Here is a 24,365-nt window from a genome sequence, read left to right as displayed (position 1 = left end):
GACTTCCTTAGGGGTGAGTCTTTCTGAAGCTTATCCTACCCAGAACTGTTGCAACCTGAGAGCCAGGCGTCCCCGGGTCAGGGTGCAGATTCCCAAGCAGGCTGAGGCATGACAGCCTCCTAGAGATCGAATCCCCGGGCAGGTCAAGGCGTGATGGCCTCCCAAGGATTGGGTCCCTGGGCAGGTCGAGGCGTGACGATCTCCTGGGACCCCTGGGACTAGAGGATCCCCGAACAGGTTGAGGCGTGACAACCTTTCGAAGACCGATCCCTAGGCAGGTCAAGGCGTGATGACCTCCTGGGACCCCCAGACTGGAGTTTGGGCATCCCCAAGATCTCCAGTGTGACCAGTATTGGGTAGGATTAGGAAGTTGGATATTATAGAGTATTTCCCTCCCAAGGCCAGCTATTTTCTGGTTGTCTCTCCAGAAGATTGTAGAGGCAACCTTATGGGTCTGGATGGGGCTCAGGAAAAGAGCATGAAACAGGAGGGAAGGGGGCAGAGCTCAACCTTTGAAAGAATGACATAGCACAAGGGTATAATGTAAACCAATTAAAATCAATTGGGTCCAAGATGACAAGTCAAATTCAAGTAAACCTTAATCCCCAATCTATAAGCCAACAGACACACCCAGAAGTGGCAAGACAGCTCCAAGGCACAAGGTCAAAAGAGGGAGGAGTGGGTTGTTCCCCCATGGCTGGGATGATCCTCTCACTCACTAGCATATGAATTCCATCCCCTCACAAAACCTAGCCAGGCCTAATTCCATGGCTGCAGCCCTTGCCCTCGGCAATGGTTTACACCCTGAAGGGTGGCTTCTCTCTGGATCCTAACAAATCTACCTCTTATCGCTTTGTCTCTCAGTGAATTTTTGCATCAGAGCCTGAGTTTCAGTAGTTTTGGCCGGGCTTGAGTCTCAGGAGAGAGCTGAAGGACAGGAGGAAAAAGCAGTGGGAAAAACGTGCCAAGGAATCCCCTTCATAGCCCGCTGGAAAATTTGCTAAATATCTGACCGGTGCTCACAGTTTCATTGGTCTGATCCTTGGCACAGAGAAGAGAAAGGACAAAAGAACCCCCACCGACTTGTGTAACAGCTACTGGGGCTCAGCAGATAGCGCCTTTGGGACATGCTGAGGAGTAGCCTCTCCAGAGTCCCTCACTTGTGCCCCTGCCACCCGCCTGTTTGTGGGAGGTTCGAGGAAATAAGAAACGAGAGATTGTAAAGGTCCCTCCAGCCATAGGAGCGAGGACCTCTTACCTTAACCGGAGGTCTTCTGGAATCTGAGACTGGGCCACGTGAGCTTTCTGCTGAGTTCGTTTTTCACTGTCCCGGTTTCCAGCACGATGGGCCTTCCCCTGCGCTGGGTTTCTTCACCTTCCGCTTCTAGCACCAGAGCTTCACTGAGCTGGGCTCCTGCTGTGCTTGGCCTCTTCCATGCAGAGGTTGTTTCAGCCAGGTTATATCCGAGTCACGGCACCATAGATGTCACGCAAGTGTATGTTTCTCGGTTCTTTGTCTCGTCACAACAAAGATTTGGAGCGATGGACGTTAAAGCCCTCGGCGCGTCACAGCTCTCGGGTCTTGGACAAACCGTGCTACAGCTCTTAAGCAAATCAGTGTTACAGCTCCATTTTATTTAGAAAATAGCAGGAGAATCCAAGACTCAAAGAGAAGAGAGTGGAGGAGTGCATGGGGAGGGAGGAGGGGAGAGGGAGAGAGAGGGAGAGAGAGGGAGAGAGAGAGAGAGAGAGAGAGTGCGAGACAGCGAGGGCGCACGCACGGGAGAGAGAGAAAGAGAGCGCGTGCACACACGCGGGAGAGAGAGTCCTAGAGAAAGCGCTTTGGCTCCTCCTTTTATATGTTTTTTTTTCCTCCACCTGGGCCTGTCCTATGTAAATTGGGCTTAGCCAGGAGTGCTGTTTGTTCTGCCTGAAGTCTTCACTCTGGTCCTCGGATCTTCCTTGTCTTTTAGCCACCGCCATTTTGGACTCCTTTTCCCTACCTAACACCTCAGAGAGAAAACAGTTATTTTATAGTGATCAACAGGGCTGTGCAAGACACATCTCCCTTCTTGTACCTCTCTGACTTCATTTCCTACTGCTGCTCCAGCGTCTCTCCTTCTCAAGTTTCTCCACCCTCACTAGAAGTTCCCTCTGCCTACAAAGTTCTTCTACGAGAAAGCTACATGACGAATTCCCTGATTCCAATCCTTCTCAGGATTGAATTCTTGGGTCTTACCGAAGTATCACTTCAAAGTGATGTTTATCCTCATAATCCTATTTTAAATTGTTATACACACCCTACACCCCTCCCCAACTAGAATAATTTTAATCTTCCTTACCCTGCTTTACATTTTCTTTTTAAAATAACATTTGCTGCCTTCTAATTGGGCTTCCTGGTGGGCTCAGATGGTAAAGAATCTGCCTGCAATGCGGGAGACCTGGGTTCAATCCCTGGGTTGGGAAGATTTCCTGGAGGAGGGCATGACAACCCACTCCAATCTTCTTGCCTGGAGGATCCCCATGGACAGAGGAGCCTGGCGGGCTACAGTCCATGGGGTCGCAAAGAGTCAGACACGACTGAGCGACTAAGCACAGCACCGCCTTTTAATATAGAAGAATATTATGTTTATTATCTTACTGTCTGTGCTAGAATGAAAGCGCCATGAGAATAGTGTTTGAGGCTCAAAATGAACATTCAATAAATATTTATTGTAAATTAGTATCTTTTTCCTTTGTATGGTTCAACTCATCAGAAAAGCTATTTTTGTGCATCGTGGATCCCCCTGTCTCAACCTTTTGTTTTGTTTACCACCTGTGTATCTGTCATTCATGAACTTCCCTTCATTATCAATTTGAGAATCCCCTTCACCTCTCTCCTATGGTAAATCTCCTGGTACCAGTATCCTTGTTGTCTTTCTTGTTTTTCTCCCTCTTTTTCATGAGCATTTCCTCTTGCTTAGTTTATTCTTTCTTTTTGATGATAGCTTTCTAAGAAAGAATGCGAAGTTTCTGAGAAATATGTCAGAAATTGTCTTTCATCTGGCTGTAGGCTTAACTGATAGTATGACCAGGTATAGAACTCTAGATTAGGAACAATTTTTCTTGAGAAGTTTTGAGACATTTCACCACTCTCTTCCAGCTTCCAGTGTTGGTCTCAAGAAGTGTAGTGAAATTTTAATTCTTGATCTTTTATACATGTTTTCTCTCTGACAGTTCTTAGGTCTTCTCTTTTTTCCCCAAGGCATGATGTATCATGTTGTGGGTATTTTTCATATTTAATCTGCTTGCCACTCAGTAGGTCCTATATCAGGGGACTTGTGTCCTTTAGTTCTAGGACCTTGATTTGCTTCTTTGATAATTTACTCCTGTCTGGCTTCCCTGTTCTCTCTAGAATTTCTTCAGAGGTGGTATCTCTTTTCAAAAAACACTCAGTAGGTGGTGTCTAGATTGCTATTTACTAGACATAATTTGCATGATAGTACAGAAAGGGAAATGAAAGACACAACAGAATCCAAGGTTTAATAATACACGAAATCCTCATCAAGAGACAAGATCAGTGGGCTATCACTTTCTAAAGATAGCTGAGCTAAGGTTGTCTCTTGTATCAAACAAGGAGTGATCACCACTTTTAAGGCTCTCCAGATATCCTAAAACCTCCAACAGTATCTAGCACATTGTGGGAAATTGGTAAATATTTACTGAATGAATAGATGTCCTTCACAAGTATTTGCACTTAAGTATATTCATTAGACGGAGAAAGCAATGGCACCCCACTCCAGTACTCTTGCCTGGAAAATCCCAGGGACGGAGGAGCCTGGAAGGCTGCAGTCCATGGGGTTGCACAGAGTCGGACATGACTGAAGTGATTTAGCAGTAGCACATTCATTAGATAATAGAAAATAAACACTTGCACACACACCTCAAGCAGCATATTCTGGGGAGTTCCTAATTTTTATCTCTTAAAACATTTAAAATAATGATGATCTGGTATTTATATTTTTTGTCACATCTACTTCTCTATCAACCTGGAGTCACGATTCATATTCACTCTGGAGTAAAGGGAGCTATTTTGCTATAATAAGTATCAATTTTGATATTTTAAAATTTTAATATCATTTTGATGTTTGACATTGACTGTCAACAATTTAAAGTTTTTTTTTATTAAGTGCTGGGTATATTCCAAGGTGAGGGGCTTAAAAGTAAGCCAACAAAATATGCTACTGTTTCTTTTTTCCCAAATCAAACTTCCTTTCATTTTTCTTGATGAATATCATATGATTCTTTTCCCAAGCCAAGTGACTTTGACTTTATTTGTTCTTTTAGGAAATCGAGACAAATACACTCAATGACTCTACTTCTTGCCCAGCATGGCATAGAATGGTATTTGAGACACTAGGTAGGTGAATTCAGTCCAGTATCAGTTGGCTTTGAGGATGCCCAGCATTTGCTATTTACAGTTTTGTTTGCTTTGCACTATGAAAAAAGCACACCAAAGCTATATAGTATTACTGGTGGTAGGTGGAAAAAACATGAATAAACCAGAAAGTATGGTTGATCTTTTCCTTGTTTACCTTTTATTTTTCCTTCTGCTGATATGCCTTACGCAACAGCATGTAGAAACACAGGTCCTTAATATCTCATACCCACCCATAAGAGCTAAGAAGAAGTGAAAGAGCAGAATTTGAATTCAGAATTGAGAAGAATTCTATTGTACATAATCACACCATCCCAAAACTAGAGAATAGCTCTTAAATAGTGGATAGACCTTTTGAGGTCAAATCTAGGAGATTGCTAATTAAGACCTTAAAAAACATTCAATGGTTTACATGTAAATTATTAACAGTAAGTTAAAGTATGTATTCTAATTTTAAGTCATCTATTGATCTATATAGTTTTCCAAGAAATTGTTTGTACTTGCTATAAACAGTTGTAAGGTTAACCCAGGAGGCTAAATTCTTAGGTAAAGTGTATCAATTTGAATCCTTGAAGAAGCGGACACCAAGATGAGATCTGATGTGTAAGGGATTTATTGGAGGGAATGCTTATGAAAGACAAAGAGGAAAGGAGAAGGGGCATACAGGGAGAATGAGGGAGGTCTAACACCTGTGACAGGAGAGAGAGAAGGAAGGATTGTATGGAAAGAACCTCAAACCATAGAGCAATTCTGAGAAAATCTCACCCAGGCCAATGGGGAATCCCTGAGCTGAAGTTGCCAGTTAAAGGAATCCTGCTTTGTGGAGGAATGGAATGGAATGTTCTTACATCTTGCTGCCATTGACTGGGAATAGCCTAAGGGTTTCCCTGGTGGCTCAGATGGTAAAGAATCTGCCTGCAATATGGGAGACCTGGGTTTGATCCCTGGGTTGGGAAGATTCCCTGGAGAAGGAAATGCCAACCCACTCCAGTATTCTTGCCTGGAGAATCCCCATGGACAGAGAAGCCTGGTGGGCTACAGTCCATGGGGTTGCAAATGGTTGGACACGACTGAGCGACTAAGCACACACAGCACAGCCTAAGGAAGCATGGCCTGACCCAAAAGCATCAGAGTAAAAAATGTATCAATGGTCAATCAGCTATGCTCCCTGCAGCAGTATCTCTTAAAGGAAATCTGAGTGGGCACTTCCATGACTACTACAGTCTACCTCTTATTCTGCACAAACCCATTTCTTTGTGTATGTTTGGGAAATAGATTTGCCATGGTTCCTATGGGCTTCTTTTCCCATGGGGAAACATAGAAGTGGAATATTAGTAGGACTAAGCTACAGTCTCCCCAAACTGCAATTAGTCTCAGGCTGTCATTTTGCTCCTTAACTATCCATTCTAAGTTTCTTGTGCCCTCAACTATTACCTCCTCAGGTCGTTATCATTAATCATGTGAGTGTATTGTAGTCAACTGAGTATCTGTCTTAGTTTTAGGAACATGTTTTCTAGTAATATGTTCATGAGCTGGAAAATGTGAAAAGTTCCTTTAATTAACTAGCCAAGGACCCTGTCTTACATGACTTTAAAAATTTGAATCATGTCCTCTCAATTTCTAAACAATTGTGGTACTGATATTTGTGAACAAAATAAAGTAGATAATGAATCATGGAGCATGTGAAGAGGCCACTGTTTTATTGGAAATACTTTTTGGCTCATTATTAGGTATTTTTTTCAATGGCTCTAATATTATGTAACATATTTTACTATTAGAAAATTTCTCTACACAGATTATATTTGATAGAAGTGAAACAGATGACATGCCATACCTTTGTATTTAGAGGGGTTATATTCTTTTATATTTTTATTATTGATTCTCTTTTATAGGCCTGTATATTTAAATTACTGAATTCCCTTAGGCCACTTTCTTTAATTCTCTGGGTTTCAGTTCTTCAGCTATAATCTATTATGGAATTTGTCACTATGTCATGAAAATTAATTAGGAATAGTATTTATTATAACTCAGAGAAGGCAATGGCACCCCACTCCAGTACTCTTGCCTGGAAAATCCCATGGGTGGGGGAGCCTGGTAGGCTGCAGTCCATGGGGTCTCTAAGAGTCAGACACGACTGAGCGACTTCACTTTCACTTTTCACTTTCCTGCATTGGAGAAGGAAATGGCAACCCACTCCAGTGTTCTTGCCTGGAGAATCCCAGGGACAGGGGAGCCTGGTGGGCTGCTGTCCATGGGGTCGCACAGAGTCGGACACGACTGAAGTGACTTAGCAGCAGTAGCAGCAGCAGCATTTATTATAACTAAGTTTTAAAATATCTGTGAGGACTAATTGTTAATACATATTAAGTTCCAGGAATTTTTTGGCTCAAAACAAATATAATCATTTTCATTTTATGCAACATAACTATTATCTTTTCAGCATGTTTTTGGGCAGTCTTCATAAATGGCAGAAGTTAGAGGAAGATGAAAGCCACAGATTTTGACTAGCAGTATAAAACATTTTCTTTGGACTTTTGTGCAAACAATTTAAAAGTTAAAAGTAATTGGAATTTCTCCCACATATCACATGGGTATATTAGAATCATTAACATTTAGAACCATTATAGATGATGCAAGATAAATTGTTCAGTATTTCAGAAGTAACCAAATACCTGAGAAGGGGAACTTCTTTATAGGAGAATTCTAGCTAATACTTACAGAAAAAAGTTAAAGAATTTTAAATTTTGCAACTCCTAATGAAATAATGGACCTAGGCAATGATAACCAATAGATGCTAAGACCACTAAAAGGAAGGTTGAGTGGAGAACTTTATGATGGATCCATCTACCTGAAAACACTTGTCTACTAGTCAAAACTAAATATCATTAAAAGTAAGACAGAAACTTCCCTGGCCGTATAGTGGCCTTGAGTCTGTGTTCCCGGCACAGGAAGCGTGGGTTCAATCCCTGGTCAAGGAGCTGGTTCACACATGCTGCAGTTGAGACCCAGCACAGCTAAATAAATAAAATGTTTAAAAAGTTCTTGAAAAAATAAATTAAGACAGCCTTGGTATCAGGTTGTGATCCTAGAACAGAAAAAGGGCATTTGGTGAAAACTACGAAATTTCAGTTACTGAACAAACTTGGATCTGCTGGCCTACCATGCAGCAAAGTCAACTTACTGACATCAGGTTGTGGTGAAGGAAAATACAGGGTTATTTGCAGGGTGCCAAGCAAGGAGAAGGAGCTGCTAATGTGCAGTAGACCTAAATTCCCAAATGGCTTTCAGAGAAGAGTTTTTAAAAGCAACATTTGAGGTGAGGATTGCAGCTCATGGACTTTCTTCTGATTGGTTGCTGTGAGGTAACAGGGTGATGTTCTGGGAATCTTAATCATCATCCCTCTGTTTCCAGCCAGTGTGGGGTCTATGTGCTTGTGGTCAGCATGCAGTCATCACCCTCCACCTGCGTGGAAGTCTTAGTTTCTGCAGAACAACTCAAAGATATGCATAGATTGTTATGTGTATCTCTTGAGGAAGAGCTAGGACTCTGTTTTATTGCTGAAGCCATCTTTCTTAACTGCTTTTCCTTCATCCTTTCTCTAGTAACTGTTTCTGAGTCTTTGAAACTCAGGCAAGGCCTAGGAGACTAAAACCTTTGTTGACAAACAAGAAACAGGGACATGGAGGGGCTTCAGTACCTGGGAGATACTATGAACTTTAGTTAAAATAAGGTATCAATATTAGTTTATTAATTGTAACAAATGTACCATACTAGCACAAGATGTTAGTAATGGGAAAGCTGTGGGAATGGAGATAAGATAAATACAGGAACTCTACTATTTGCTCAGTTTTTCAGTAAATCTAAAAATTTTCTAAAAATAAAGTAATACAAACAATTAGACAAGCAGATATTATGTTTCTCCTGATGTAAGGAAATAGGAAGTACAAAGAACCACCTACAAAGTATTCCTGACAAAAGGATCGGATCTAGAATCTAATCAAGCATCTAGATCAAATTACTAGTTTATTGGAAATGTGATGGATAGATGACTATATTAAATAGTACCACAGTTCAGTTCAGTCGTTCAGTCATGTCTGACTCTTTGCGACCCCATGAACTGCAATAGTACCACAAGGATGCAATAAACCAAATCCAAAATGCGGGATTTTTACAAAAGACATTGTTTCATAAATAAATAAGTGGTATAAAAAAATGGAAGAGAAGAAACTGTAATACACTATAGACTTAAGAGATGTGTCAACCAAATGCAATATGTTTATTTTGAATCCTGTTTTGATGAAATCAACTGTGAAAAGTTATTTGGTGAAATTTGGACAAGGATGAGGGATTAAATAATATTGAGAAATTACTTTTGATTTGTTAGGTGTGATAATGACATTGTGGGTTTTTTGAAGTTTTTATCTGAGAGATAAACATCTGAAATATTTTAATTTAATATGAAAAAGTGGAAATTTTTCATGTTTTCCAAAATGGAAAAGTATAAAATTAGATCCCTACTTTACAGTATATACAAAAATAAATCCTAATTAAAGATCCAATTAGATTAACTTTTAAGTTAAAACTTGCATATTGCAAAAGTTATTATAAACCACATGAAAAGACAAGCCATTTCTGTGCAGATACCCTATAAAAAAATGAGCATGAGTATTGCAGCATTTTTTATAATAGCAAGATTTGAAAAAATCTAATATCTACTAATAGAAGAATACAATCACTATGATTTATTCATTCTATAGTTCATCTAGTCAAGGCTATGGTTTTTCCTGTGGTCATGTATGGATGTGAGAGTTGGACTGTGAAGAAGGCTGAGCACCAAAGAACTGATGCTTTTGAACTTTGGTGTTGGAGAAGACTATTGAGAGTCCCTTGGAACTGCAAGGAGATCCAACCAGTCCATTCTGAAGGAGATCAGCCCTGGGATTTCTTTGGAAGGAACGATGCTAAAGCTGGAACTCCAGTACTTTGGCCACCTCATGCGAAGAGTTGACTCATTGGAAAAGACTCTGATGCTGGGAGGGATTGGGGGCAGGAGGAGAAGGGGACGACAGAGGATAAGATGGCTGGATGGCATCACTGACTCGATGGACGTGAGTCTGGGTGAACTCCAGGAGTTGGTGATGGACAGGGAGGCCTGGTGTGCTGCGATTCATGGGGTTGCGAAGAGTCGGACATGACTGAGCGACTGAACTGAACTGATAGAAATCTATGCCACATAAATATAACAACATAGATAAATCTCTAAAATATGATGTGTAAAAAGATTAATTTCAAAAGGTAAGATGAAACATTATGCCAGTATTGTTTAAAGTTTAAAAACACATAACGCTATGTTATTAATGGACACACATAAGGCAGAAGTATAAAAACAAACATGGAAAGAATATATACCACCTCGAAGATGGTCATTATCATGAGAAAAAAGAGAAAGAGAAAAAAAGGCTGGGTTTTAACTTATCTAGAGCTTTTTGATGATTCAAGAAAAAAACAGAAGCAAATAAAGTGAAATCTGCCTGGTGCACATACAGGTGTTAGTTACACTATTTTGTGCACGTTTGCCATATTTCGTAATGGAGAAAGTTGGAAGACATGGCTGAAGTGAAAATGAAAGGACACATAGTCAACTATTTTGCCATAAACTTGATTGACATCCTTAACCAGGTGACTCTGAAATATGATCCAGAATCATAAAGTGTCTAGAATAATTCTTAAGGAATGGAGTTCCCCACCTATCTTTTTTTTCCAGGATGGCTTCTCAAGTCAAATGACTTTGGATTCATGGGGATGGGCCTAGTATTAGAATCATGATGTGTTATTATGCATTCTTTTCTCAATTCAATATTATTAAATGCTCACTTGGTCCGAAATACTATACTAAGCTTCCAGCCTCTTCAAAACCTAATTTCTTTCCAAGCTAAATGATAGCAACCAGTATTGACTCTAGATGGTGAACTAAATGAGTGTGAATCTTACTCTACAAACTTGGATGCACAAGATATAAAACATTAGTTTTTAAAAATTAAAGCTATAGCCCCATTTGAAAGCTGATAGGAAATTTAGTCTTATTTTCTTTTGGTGCCCTGGTTATACTAGGTTGGTGCAATGTAATTGTGGTTTATGCATTGTTGAAATTTGCTGTTTGATATTAAAACACTTTCTAATTAAACATGGATATGTCGCTGCTGCTACTGCTGTTAAGTCGCTTCAGTCATGTATGGCTGTGCAACCCCACAGACGGCAGCCCACCAGGCTCTGCCGTCTCTGGGCTTATATTGCATTTTAATACTCGTTTTTTGCTTTATGTTTTTTTTCTAATGATATTTCTTGCTGTTAATTTTATATTTATTTTAGACTAGAGAAATGATGTTAGACACAAAGGAAATTTGAGTAATTTTAAAATTTGAGTTCAAAATGCATCATAAAGCAGTGGAGACAACTTGCAACATCAACAATGCATTTGGCCCAGCAACTGCTAATGCATGTACAGTGCAGTGATGGTTCAAGAAGTTTTGCAAAGGAGATGGGAGCCTTGAAGGTGAGGAGCACAGTGGCTGGCCATTGGAAGTTGATAACAACCAATTGAGAGCCATCATTAAAGCTAATCCTCTTAAAACTACACAAGAAGTCGCGGAAGAACTCGACATTGACCATTCTATGGTTGTTGAGCATTTGAAGCAGATTGAAAAGGCGAAAAAAGCTCAATAAGGGGGTGCCTTTTGAGATGACCACAAATCAAAAGAAATGTCATTTTGAAGTGTCATCTTCTCTTATTCTACACAACAACAAGACATTTTTCAATCAGATTGTGATGTGCGATGAAAAGTGGATTTTTGACAACAACCAGCGATGACCAGTTCATCCTTCAGTTAGACCTTGAAGAAGCCCCAAAGCACTTCCCAAAGCCAAACTTGCACCCAAAAAAAGGTCAGGGTCACTGTTTGGTGGTCTGCTGCCCATCTGATTCACTACAGCTTTCTGAATCCCAGTGAAACCATTTCATCTGAGAAGGATGTTCAGCAAATCTATGAGATGCATGGAAAACTGCAGTGCCTGTAGCTGACATTGGTCAACAGAAAGGGCCCAATTCTTCTCCATGATAATGTCCAATTGTACATCTCACAACCAGTGCTTCAAAAGTTGAATGAATTAGGCTACGAAGTTTTGTGTCATCGACCATATTCACTTGACCTCTCGCCAACTGATTACCACTTCTTCAAGCATCTTGACAACTTTTTGCAGGGAAGATGCTTCCACAACCAGCAGGATGCTGCAAACGCTTTCCTAGAGTTGGCGAGTCCCAAAGTACAAGAATAAACAAACTTATTTCTCATTGGCAAAAATGTGTTGCTTATAATGGTTCCTATTATGATTATCAAAGATGTGTTTGAGCCTAGTTATGATTTAAAATTCATTATCTAAAACCGTAATTACGTTTCCACCAACCTAATATTATCTCAATAACCGCCTTGATAATTCACTTCTTATTGGCTGTCTTCATTCTCCTATCTTACTTCCCCATTGCCTTACTCTCCTAAATAAACTCATTACATCTGAATCTTCTTTGGTATGTTTGAAGGAACCCAAACAGAGGCAATTAAGCATTAGGGCATCCCTACCTCACCTCAACCTCTTTGTTCATAAATGTAAGAGTTATTTAATAACGGTGAACTCAACTAATCTATTTTTCAGCATAGTAAGCTTCCTTTACCGGCAATTAATTGTACTGACATTTTAATGACATGTTTTCAAGAATGCACCTTGTATAAATGCATGTCATAACATACACCAACAAGATGTTCCAGTACTGATTCATGGGTCACAGGTAGTCATGGAATTATGATACATTTTATGGGTGTATCATACCTCACTAGGCTTGAGCTTCCATCTAAATGCTCAGGAGATCTACTTACTGGACAGCCAGGATACCAGTCAGAACATATCAGAAGAGAATTTCATAAAAATAAAAGAAATAACACATGTTAGGAACTCTGCACACCTTACATAATAGAGGGTTCTCCTCCCAATCCAATGAATGGTGTGGCTCTCTTCCAGTGCTTTTTTTTTTTTTTCTAGGTTGGCTTCTCAATCTTTGAATTCATGGGGATGGGCCCAGTATTAGTATATTATATTTCATTATACATTTCTCTCTCAATCTAGTAGAAAATTACTAATGCTTACTATGCACAAACTAATTTGCTAGTGTTCCAGCCTCTTCAAAACTTACTTTCTAAGCTAAAGCATTTAGTTAGTAACACTAACTATATACAGATTGTGAATCCAACCCTTGCTTGTCCTGTTTCTCCACAAGCACATTAATTATTTCTCTTCCAAGGGACTACTTCTTGACTGTTGTCTAGCAAATCACCTATTTTTCCCCTCTGGCTTACCATCATTATGCCCTAGGTAGGTAGAGTCTGGTTTAGTCTCTCAATGAGGAGTAATGAACACAACTCCATAGCCTAGATAAGGCTTTATTCTGAGTAGCAATTAAAGTACAGGCACATCCCTTAGGAAGCTGCCTTCCTGTCTCCTGAATTAATTTAGGGGTGGGAAATTGGAACACAAAATACTTGCTCTAGTTAAGTCAGATTAAAAAAATAGTACTTTGGTGTGTTTTAATTTTTTAATTATGAAAGTGATGTATGCACGTGACTTAAATTTTTTAAACAGTACTCTAAGGTACAAAATATTTTAAAATAAAGGTATTTCTATTTCTTGATTTATCAACTTTCAATAGTATATATTAATTGCTGATTTATGAAAAATAAAAAATTTAACACTCTTAAATATCTTCTTTCCTTTATTTTTATTTTACTTCTCACTTTTCTTTATTCTTTATTTTTTACTTTTTGTTGTTTTTTTTCCTAGTGGTTGACTTCATAACTCTAAATTAGGTCTTAATCTCTCAATTTTAGTTTGAAAACTTTCTAATTTCACCAGACTAATGTATTGTGGGATTGTTATCAATGTCTAGAACAAGACAGGTGCTTTATCTAGTACATTTAAAATGTAGCCAATAATTCTATGGAGTTGAAAACTATTATCATCCTTTAAGTAATGGAGCATTTAGTATAAAACTAATAAAAAAACAATAGGGTTATGGAATTTCTATATTTTGAAAAAACTCAGACTTTATGAAATATGAAATCTTATTTATATGAAAATGAATTTTAAAAATTTACCATGATTTTTATATCTCCTCAACAATTCACTTTTCTTAGAGAAGGAGTTAGAATCATTGTAATTCAGCTAGCCAGACATGACTGAGGGACTAAGCACACACACACAAATCCCTCTTAATAAATAAATAGTTCTAATTAAATTTTCAAAATAAGAACATCAACAGCTTTAATTATGAATAGTACACAGTCCAGTTTATCCCATATCAGGGTGCATTTGCTAAGCTCTTTGTCATGTGATAACCATAAAAAGTACTGATTTAGACTCTGAGATAACATCTAATTTAAGATGAAGCAACAGAAATACAAGTGGTTATCTAAGAAGGTTCCCCAACCACTTCTTCTATCTACAGGAAAAAAAAAAAAGCGGGATGAGAGAAAGTTAGGGGAAGACTAGCCCCAAAGAAAATGAAAACCCTGAAATTTCTACACAAAGATGCAAAATAGATGTACTATGTGCTATCAATGATTATATCTTTACAAAAAGTTAAAAACCTATTCCAAGTAAGATTAGATAAAAAGAGAGAAGAAAAAGTGGGAAGTGGTCCTCAGGCAATGTTTATATACTGGTTAAGTCAGAAACAATACTCTAGAAATAAATTACTTTTAACTGTCATGGAGTACTTTATAGTATAAATTCTCATTTTGCTCAGAATTGTATTTAGGATGAAGGAGAATAATAGTTATATCTATCTCAAATTCTGTAAACAGTTACAGCCCTAATACTATATCCTGAAAATTTCGGTTCTCATTTGTTATCCTGTAAAAGCATATTTTGCAGTGCAAGCATCAAAATGCCACTGTTAGCTTTCTAAAAATAAAGTTGTCTTTTATCCTGCAAGGATTTTATATATTAGTATTAACTAAAGACTAAAGTATCCACCTGAATTCTGTCAAGAATGTTGGTTGGCAGTGTGCCATGGGGAAAGACACTCTGAATTGGCCTTTGAAGTAGAGCTAGATTCTTACTTCAGTTAGTTGTTAACCTCTCTGAGCTTTTGTTTCCTCCTCTGATAGTGAGGATATAATATATGCCATCCTACTTCCCTGATGAATTTTGAGGATCAGAATGAGATACTGTATCTGAAAATGCATTATCATCTATAAAACACTATGTAAGTACTTATTATTACCTCAATAGATATTCATGGAGAGTCTAATGTAAGAATAATGTATTAGGTAATATGAACACAGAGGAAAAGAAATTAATCTTATCCTCAAAAATAGATTCCTTCAACAATAACAAACAGCTAAGAGGAGGAAGAAGGGAAGAGGAAAGGGGGGGAGGGGGAAGGACAAAGAGAAAGAGACATTGGCTAACATATTTTATTGTTTTGCTCGGTCATATTTGATAGTGTCTTTTGGTCATCAGTACAGGGGTCATGGAAAAGTAAAGAAGGTATGCTCTAACTTCTCAGTGTTCTTCCCTCTACTTTCATAGTGACCAAAGTTATTATTTTAAAGAAAGGTTAAATATATGAATTATTTTATTTAATCCTCACAAAACACTACAAGGCAGATATTATTAATCTTTTACAAATGAGGAAATCAAAGCTCAAAAAGTTTAAAGTTATTGGTTTGAAGACCCACATCCAGTAAATAACTGTCCCAGATCTTCCAACTTCAGGTCCAGTGCTTTGGATTTCTGTTTACTGAAGCAATTTCTTCTAATTTCTTCATCCCTGGGTCTTCCAGAAAAATATTATTTCTAATTCTACCTGAAAACTGACAGTTGTATAATAGTCAGAACTGAAAACAAGTCAATTGTTCACCTCTGCATGAATGGACAAGGACGAAACACCCTGAACAGCCAAAACTATCTTGAGAAAGAAAAACAAAACTGGAGGCATCATGCTTCCTGATTTCAAACTATATTGTTATTGTTCTTCAGTCACTCAGTCATGTCTAACGTGCTCTTTTCATGTCCAGTGATTCAGCTCTTCCCATCAGGTGGCCAAAGTATTGGGGCTTCAGCTTCAGCATCAGTCCTTTTAATGAATATTCAGGGTTGAGTTCCTTTCAGATTGACTGGTTTAAACTATCTTACAAAGCTGTAGTATTCAAAACAGTATGATATTAGCATTAAAACAGACACAAAGAATAGAGAGCCCAGAAATAAACCAGAAATAAGCACATATATGATCAATTAATTTATGACAGAGTAGCCAAGAATATGCAATAGGGAAAGGATTGTCTATTCAATAAATGGTCCTGGGAAAACTGGACAGTCACATACAAAGAATAAAACTAGACCACTAGCTTATACCACAAAAATTAATTCAAAATGGATTAGAGGCTTGAATATAAGATCCGAAACCATAAAAATACTAGAAGAAAACAGATAAGCCCCTTGACATTAGTCTAGATGATGGTTTTTATAGATTTGACATGAAAAGCAAAGGTAACAAAAGTAAAAATAAAAGCTGACTCTATCAAACTAAAAAACTTCTGAACAGCAAAGGAAGCTATCAACAAAATGCAAAGGCAATCTATTGAATGGGAGAAAATATTTGCAAATCATTTATCTAAGGGGTTAATATCCAAAATACATAAATAACTCATACAGCTCAGTAGTATAAAAAAAAAACTAATTAAAAAAACAGTAGAAGATCTAAACAGACTTTTTTTCCAAAGAAGACATATAAATGGTCAACAGACACATTAAAAGATGCCCATCACTAATCATTATGAGAATTCAAATTAAAACCACAGTGAAGTATCATCTCATACTTCTTAGAATGACTTATTAAAAAGAATAACAAGTGTTGGCCAGGATATGGAGAAAGAAGAAAGCTTGTGCATTTATAGTAATATAAATTGGTGAAACCACTATGGAAAACAGTGTGGAGTCTCCCCAAACAGTTAAAAGTAGAACAATCATATAGTCCAGCAATTCGAGTTCTGTATATTAAGAAAGTAAAAGCATTAATTTGAAAAGATGTTTGCAACCCCATGTTCATTGCAACATTATTTACAATACCTAAGATATGGAAACAACCTAAATGTTCATCAGTGGATGGATGGGTAAAGAAAATATAGCATATATATTATTCAGTCGTAGAAAAGTGAAATCTTGCCATTTTCAACAACATGGGCCTTGAGGTTTAAAAGTCAGACAACTTGGGCCTTGAGGGAAGTGAAAGTCAGGCAGAGAAAGACAAATACCATATAATTTCATCCATACAGAGAATAATTGGAGGATGCCAGAAGTAGTGGGTATGGGGAAGAAATGGGTGAAAGAAGTAAAAATTTACAAATTTCCAGTTATAAAGTAAGTCATGGGGATGTAATATACAGCACTGTGACTATAGTTAATAATACTATATTATATAGTTGAAAGTTGCTAACAGAGTAAATCTTAAAGACCTCATTACAAGAAAAAAATTCTGTAACTGTGTATGGTAATAGATGTTAACTAAACTTAATGTGGTAACAATTTCACAATATGTACAAATATCAAATCATTATGTTGTACACCTGGAACTAATATAATATTGTATGTCAAGTATATCTCAATTAAAAAAAATACATGAACAGGCAAATTGACATATAGCCATACAAGGAAAACTATTTAGCTTTCTGAAAAAGAAAAACTCATTGATGTGCACATTATTGAATCTCAGAATAATTATGCAGAGTGAAAAACAAGAAGGAAAAAAGAATATATATGGTTTGATCCATTTATGTATTAATTGTAGAAAATGCAAACTAATCTTTAGTAACAGAAAGTAGATTAGTGGTTGCTTGGGGATATGAGTAGAGGGAGGGCAGGATTACAAGGAGGTACAAAGAAATTCTGGGAGTAGATGGAAATGTTATTTTAACATTTCTGATGAATACATGTATCAAAACTGGTCAAACTGTACACTTTAAATATGAGCAAGTTAGTATTAATATATCAATAAATCAATAAAGATAGAGGAGGCTATTAAAGAAACATTTATTGTTTTAATTTTCTGTAGAATGATCTGTGATTCTTTCAAAGAGCAGTCTATATTTTCCATAATTCAAGACAGTTCATTTAATCAGGTAGGTTTAATAATTTGACTGTTTTAATAAGTGGATTTTACAACACTGACACCTTTATTTTAAAATCTAGACACTTTACAGAAAGCTAAGCAGAGTGTTAGAATTCTTTCTTAGCAGGTGGCCTGCCAGTCTCCAATATCTTTGTTTGTAGAATTTGTAAGGTGAATAAATTTGTCTCCTTGTATCCAGTATTAAGCTTTGGAGTTGCAAGAAATGGGGAATTACTCATAGACTTCTAAAGAAAGAAAGGCTATTGTAAAGCTACACTTAGACTAAAATTGGAACTGGATTTCAAAACTGGAAAGTCGTCAGGAAGTGAAGCAACTCTAGGAATTAGATGTCCTTTCAGTCTTTCTTGTGGGCAGTCTGCTCTCTCTCTTTCTCTTCTTCTTTCTCTTTTATAGCACTTTTTTCTCTCTACATATCTACTCTATTTTCTTCCTTCTACTCCTTGCTTTATTCGCTTTTTATCCTTCCATACCTAAAATATCTTGTTTGCCTCCTCTGGATCCACTCTTCACCCTCTCCAGTGTTCTCTTTTCCAGTAAATCTGGCCCGTACAGATTATACCAACAGAATGAGGTCAGTGTATTTATTCTCCCTGCTCCCTCTGCAAGGTCACTTTAGGCAGGCTGTATCTCTTAACTGCAAATCACCGCTCCTCTCAAGATGACTCACTCTAAACAACTCTCCCTTTCCACCTGCTTCTTTGCTTTGCCTCTTCAGATCTAGGGGTGGTAACAGCTCCCTTGCTACTAAGATTGGGTTCCTCTGCTATCATTGTGGCTTCCCCACTCCCTGCCCACACATTTGTTATTGGTTCCTTGGTAGATAAACCCCCCTCAACTTATCCTTATCCACACATGTCATCTGTTTTTTTAATTAGGAGCCTGAGTTACATACTTGTTTCTCTGTTATTTTCTTTTTTATCTCACAGCTTCTGCTTCAGTTCACCATGGCTCTACTTCTACTGACATTTTCATTTTTTTTCAGTCGTTCAGTCATGTCTGACTCTTTGTGACTTCATGGACTATAGCTCACGAGGCTCTTCTGCCCATGGATTTCTCCAGGCAAGAATACTGGAGTGCGTTGCCATTCCCTTCTCCAGAAGATTTCCCCTACTCAAGGACTGAACCCGAGTCTCCTGCATTGTGAGCAGATTCTTTACCATCTGAACCACCTGTTACTTGACATTCTCTGAGTGCAAAGTTGTATCAGTCGTGTCCGACTCAGCAACCATATGGACTACAGCCCGCCAACTCCTCTGTCCATGGGATTCTCCAGGCAGGAATACTGGAGTGGGTTGCCATTTCCTACTCCAGGGGATCTTCCCAATCCAGGGATTGAACCCACGTCTCCTTTGTCTCTTGCATTGGTAGGCAGGTTCTTTACCACTAGCACCACCTGGAAAGCCCACATTCTCTATCAGTTCAGTTCAGTCACTCAGTCGTGTCCAACTCTTTGCAACTCGTTGGACTCAGCACACCAGGCTTCCTTGTCCATCACCATCTCCCGGGGCTTGCTCAAACTCATGTCCATCAAGTCAGTGATACCATCCAACCATCTCATCCTCTGTTGTCCCCTTCTCCTCTAGGCTTCAATCTTTTCCAGCATCAGGGTCTTTTCAAATGAGTCAGTTCTTCCCATCAAGTGGCCAAAGTATTGGAGCTTCAGCATCAGTCCTTCCAGTGAATATTCTGGACTGATTTCCTTTAGGATTGACTAGTTTGATTTTCTTGCGGTCCAAGGGACTCTCAAGAGTCTTCTCCAACACCAGAGTTCAAAAGTACTAATTCTTCAGTGCTTGACTTCCTTTATGGTCCAACTCTCACATCCATACATGACTACTGGAAAAACCATAGTTTTGACTATAAGGACCTTTGTTGGCAAAGTGTTGTCTCTGTTTTTTAATATGCTATCTAGATTTGTCATAGCTTTTCTCCCAATGAGAAAGCATCTTTCAATTTCATGGCTACATTCACCATCTGCAGTGATTTTGGAGCCCCAGAAAATAAAGTCTGTCACTGTTTCCATTGTTTTCCCATCTATTTGCCATGAAGTGATGGGACCAGATGTCATGATCTTAGTTTTTTGAACGTTGAGTTGTAAGCCAACTTTTTCACTCTCCTCTTTCACTTTCATCAAGAGGCTCTTTAGTTCCTCTTTGCTTTCTGCCATAGGGTGGTGTCATCTGCATGTCTGAAGTTATTGATATTTCTCCCGGCAATCTTGATTCCAGCTTGTACTTCATCCAGTCCAGCATTTCTCATGATGTACTCTGCATATAAATTAAATAAGCAGGGGTACAATAAACAGCCTTGATGTACTCCTTTCCCAATTTGGAACCAGTCTGTTTTTCCATGTCTGGTTCTAATTGTTGCTTCTTGACCTGCATACAGATTTCTCAGGAGGCAGGTAAAGTGGTCTGATATTCCCATCTCTTGAAGAATTTTCCTCAGTTTGTTGTGATCCACACAGTCAAACTCCAATACTTTGGCCACCTGATGCGAAGAGCTGACTCACTGGAAAAGACCCTGATGCTGGGAAAGATTGAGGGCAGGAGGAGAAGGGGATGACAGAGGATTAGATGGTTGGATGGCATCACCGACTCAATGGACATGGGTTTGGGTGGACTCTCGGAGTTGGTGATGGACAGGGAGGGCTGGCGTGCTGCGGTTCATGGGGTCACAAAGAGTCGGACACGACTGGGCGACTGAACTGAACTGAATACAGTCAAAGGCTTTAGCCTAGTCATTGAAGCAGAAGTAGATGTTTTTCTGGAATTCTCTTGCTTTTTCTATGATTCAACAGATGTTGGCAATTTGATCTCTGGCATTTCTAAATCTTGCCAATTCCAAAATTTAAGTGAAAAAATCTGAGGCAATTGACTCAATTTGTCTTTTCTTTTCATGCCAGGCTGTGTGGGAGGACACAGGCTAGTGTGAGGGCTGGCGACAGATGCTCATCCCTGGGCTACACACCTGGGCAGGGAAAAATAGGAAAGAAAAAAATATCAAAGTACAGACTGCTCTGTCATCAGAAACCATAAGTGAGATGATTTCTCACTCTTAGGAAGTACTTTGAGTATGGAAAGTATAATGACTGACATGGAAAAAATTAAGGATAAATAAAATATTCTGGTTATTCTTAACCATGCTAATATTTGGTAATCTACTAATATCCGTTCTTTTATGGCCTTATCACATTAAGCTTGCTTGTTCTCACCATTTATGATGACCTTGAGGAATCCAAGACTTGAGGTTGATTGAACTCACATCCTGACAAGGTAGCATAGGCAGCTGAAACATCAAAAATAGTACAGGCTTTAAAACCAAATAAGTTTGGATCAAAATCCTAAAGCTGCTATTTGTTTTATTACTCTAAACTCCCATTTCCTCATTGTAAATTAAATATACATATATCTACCTTATAGAGTTGTTATGCAGATTAATGAGAGCTTATCTAAACCATAAAATGTAGTTGATACACAGTAAAATGGTAGTTCTTATAAAGTGATATACTTGTTTTAATTGTTCACGGCAAAAGCTTTAGGCTTCATTTAGAAAAAAATTTAAAAGGATGGGAGAAGAAAAAGAAAGCAGTTTGTTACTCCTTTCTCTATCTTTCCTTACTTAGCTGCAGGTACTTAAGGTCTTCTAACTTTGTGCGTTTAGTCACACCAAATTTCAGTCAATCCATATCATGCCTAATAGTATATGGAAAATACCATTTCTACCAGCAGATGAGCCTGAAACCAATCTTGCTTTGAAAACATACCATATATACCTACTATGTCCTTTCCTCAAATCTCATTGTTTTGATAGTCTGTAGAATTTTTATTTTGATTTCTGATTTGCGTTATTTCTTCCCTTAGGATCAGTATCCTAACTTGAACCCTGGCCTAGCTGTCTGGGGCTCAGGGAAAAAAATCTGCTTAGTCTAGTGTTTGGCAATCACTTCTCCCTGGAGCTGACCCAACTTCTGTATCCCTAGCTGATGGTTAGGGACCTTCTTCAAATTAGAAAGTATCTATTAACTCTACTTGTATCTTTATTTGACCAGAGCCAGTTTGGCAAACGTCTTACCCAGTAGCTCAGTGGTAAAGAATCCACCTGCAATGCAGGAGATGCCGGAGACATGGGTTTGATTCCTGGGTTGGAAAGATCCTCTGGAGCAGGGCATGGCAACCCACTCCAGTAGTCTTGCCGGGAGAATCCCATGGACAGAGGAGCCTGGCAAGCTACATTCTATGTGGTTGCAAAGAGTTGGATACAACTGAAGCGACTGAGCACACACACAGCACATACAGATTAGCAAATAGGTTCCATACCAGGTCATGACAATTTCCTGGTAATCACTGCCCGGAGTACTGTGTAGAGTAGTAGAGGGCTCTCTCTGGTAGGAAAAAGAACTGTTACTGACAAAGAAAGTCTGCCCTGGGGGCCAGGTTGGGGACCATAGAAGGGAAAGGTCGGTGGTGACACACACTGGCTAGCCTGTTTCTCTTCTCTACTATTCTTCATCTCTGACTTGTGTTACCTTCTAGGAAATTCCTTTAAATCTTTGATTACATCATATGTCAAACTTACCAGAGTTATTTATTGCTCTTTGAATGTTTTCATGAATAAAATGTCTTCTTTTATCCGAGAGAACAGAGTTTTAAAAATATTTTCTTCAGCTCCCTAAACTCTCTCTCTGTTTACTCCAAGATACTTTTGTCTGCATCTATCTCTGGCTTTCTTGTTAACAGTGTTTCTTCACTTTTCTGGTGATTCTTGAGTGTCCACTCATATTTAAGAATGAGAGACTGAAAGATTTGATTGTAAGTTTACTTTGCATGAGCAAGGCTTGTGCCCACTGGACATTCCTATAACAGGAAATGTTGGTCAGAGGCTTCTGCCTGGGGTCTCTGACTGGGTACCAACATCCCAGAAGCTGAGTGGGAAGGGGGTGGTCTCAGGATTTGAGAGACGCACTTAGTCCTTTTTGTGGCTTATCCAGGCCCTCTACCTGACCTCATTATCCCTGACCTCACAGTCTTTCCAGGTCAGTTTAAGAGAATATTGCTAGAGTGGAGAAGGGATATTTGTTGACTAACCCAGGAGGACAAAGAGGATCTGTGGGTCTAACATTATACATTAGAACTATCTGCCTATTCACCTGTTTTCAGCTTACCTCTCAGCTTCTGCTATACGTGATATCTCCAATCCCTAAGCTTTTTCAGTTTGCTTCTTGTTGGCTTCTCTTTTGGCAAGATAGATTTCAATTTCTCTTTTTCTGTTTTACCAAATTAGTGACTGGTCTTCCATCTATGTAGCATCATCGTGGACTCCTCTATTTCCATCTTCATCCACATCCACATTGGAACTTTTTAAAAATTTTATTTATTTTTTATTGAAGGATAATTGCTTTACAGAATTTTGCTGTTTTCTGTAAAACCTCAACATGAATCAGCCATAGGTAAACTATAACCCCTTCCTTTTGAACCTCCTTCCCATCTCCTGCCCCATCCCACCCTTCAAGTTTGATTCAGAGACCCTGTTTGAGTTTCCTGAGCCATACAGCAAATTCCTGTGGTCATCTATTTTACATGTGGTCATGTAAGTTTCCATGTTACTCTTTCCATACACCTCACCCTCTCTGCCCTCTCCCCATGTCCATAAGTCTATTCTCTGTTTCTCCATTGCTGCCCTATAAATAAATTCTTCAGTACCATTTTTTTAGATTCCATATATATGCATTAGAATACGACATTTATCTTTCTCTTTCTGACTCACTTCACACTGTATAATAGCTTCTAGGTTCAGCCACCTCATCGGAACTGACTCAAATGCATTCCTTTCTATGGCTGAGTAACATTCCACTGTGTATATGTACCACAACTTCTTTATCCATTTATCTGTTGATGGACACCTAGGTTGCTTCCATGTTCTAGCTATTGTAAATAGTGCTGCAATGAATAATGGGATACACGTGTCTTTTTCAATTTTGGTTTCCTCAGGGTATATGCCTAGGAGGGGGATTGCTGAGTCATATGGTGGTTTTATTCCTAGTTTTTTAAGGAATCTCCATACCGTCTTTCTTCCATCAGATCAGATCAGTCGTTCAGTCGTGTCCGACTCTTTGCAACCCCATGAATCACAGCATGCCAGGCCTACCTGTCCATCACCAACTCCCGGAGTTCACCCAGACTCACGTCCATCGAGTCAGTGATGCCATCCAGCCATCTCATCCTCTGTCGTCCCCTTCTCCTCCTGCCCCCAATCCCTCCCAGCATCAGAGTCTTTTCCAGTGAGTCAACTCTTCGCATGAGGTGGCCAAAGTACTGAAGTTTCAGCTTTAGCATCATTCCTTCCAAGGAAATCCCAGGGCTGATCTCCTTCAGAATGGACTGGTTGGATCTCCTTGCAGTCCAAGGGACTCTCAAGAGTCTTCTCCAACACCACAGTTCAAAAGCATCAATTCTTCAGCACTCAGCCTTCTTCACAGTCCAACTCTCACATCCATACATGACCACAGGAAAAAGCCATAGCCTTGACTAGACGAACCTTTGTTGGCAAAGTAATGTCTCTGCTTTTGAACATTCTATCTAGGTTGGTCATAACTTTCCTTCCAAGGAGTAAGCGTCTTTTAATTTCATGGCTGCAATCACCATCTGCAGTGATTTTGGAGCCCAGAAAAATAAAGTCTAACACTGTTTCCACTGTTTCCCCTTCTATTT

General features: G+C 38.8%; 1 long non-coding RNA gene across 1 annotated transcript in view; it reads right to left on the bottom strand.

Moving 5' to 3' along the window:
- Window positions 1–24,365, bottom strand: part of LOC147342927 (uncharacterized) — a 69,205-nt gene that overhangs the window by 11,509 nt on the left and 33,331 nt on the right. Inside the window, exons 2-3 of the long non-coding RNA XR_015156844.1 lie at window positions 20,870–20,943; window positions 1,259–20,625 (exon numbers count right to left, since the gene is read on the bottom strand). This is a non-coding gene — a long non-coding RNA (uncharacterized LOC147342927). The remainder of the gene's footprint in view (window positions 1–1,258; window positions 20,626–20,869; window positions 20,944–24,365) is intronic.

This window comes from Bos grunniens, chromosome 28, assembly GCF_055505025.1.
Source record: "Bos grunniens cultivar Pamir isolate PY7600 chromosome 28, Bosgru_T2T1.0, whole genome shotgun sequence".
Classification (NCBI taxonomy): Eukaryota; Metazoa; Chordata; class Mammalia; order Artiodactyla; family Bovidae; genus Bos; species Bos grunniens.
This window is presented reverse-complemented; position numbering and strand designations above follow the sequence as displayed.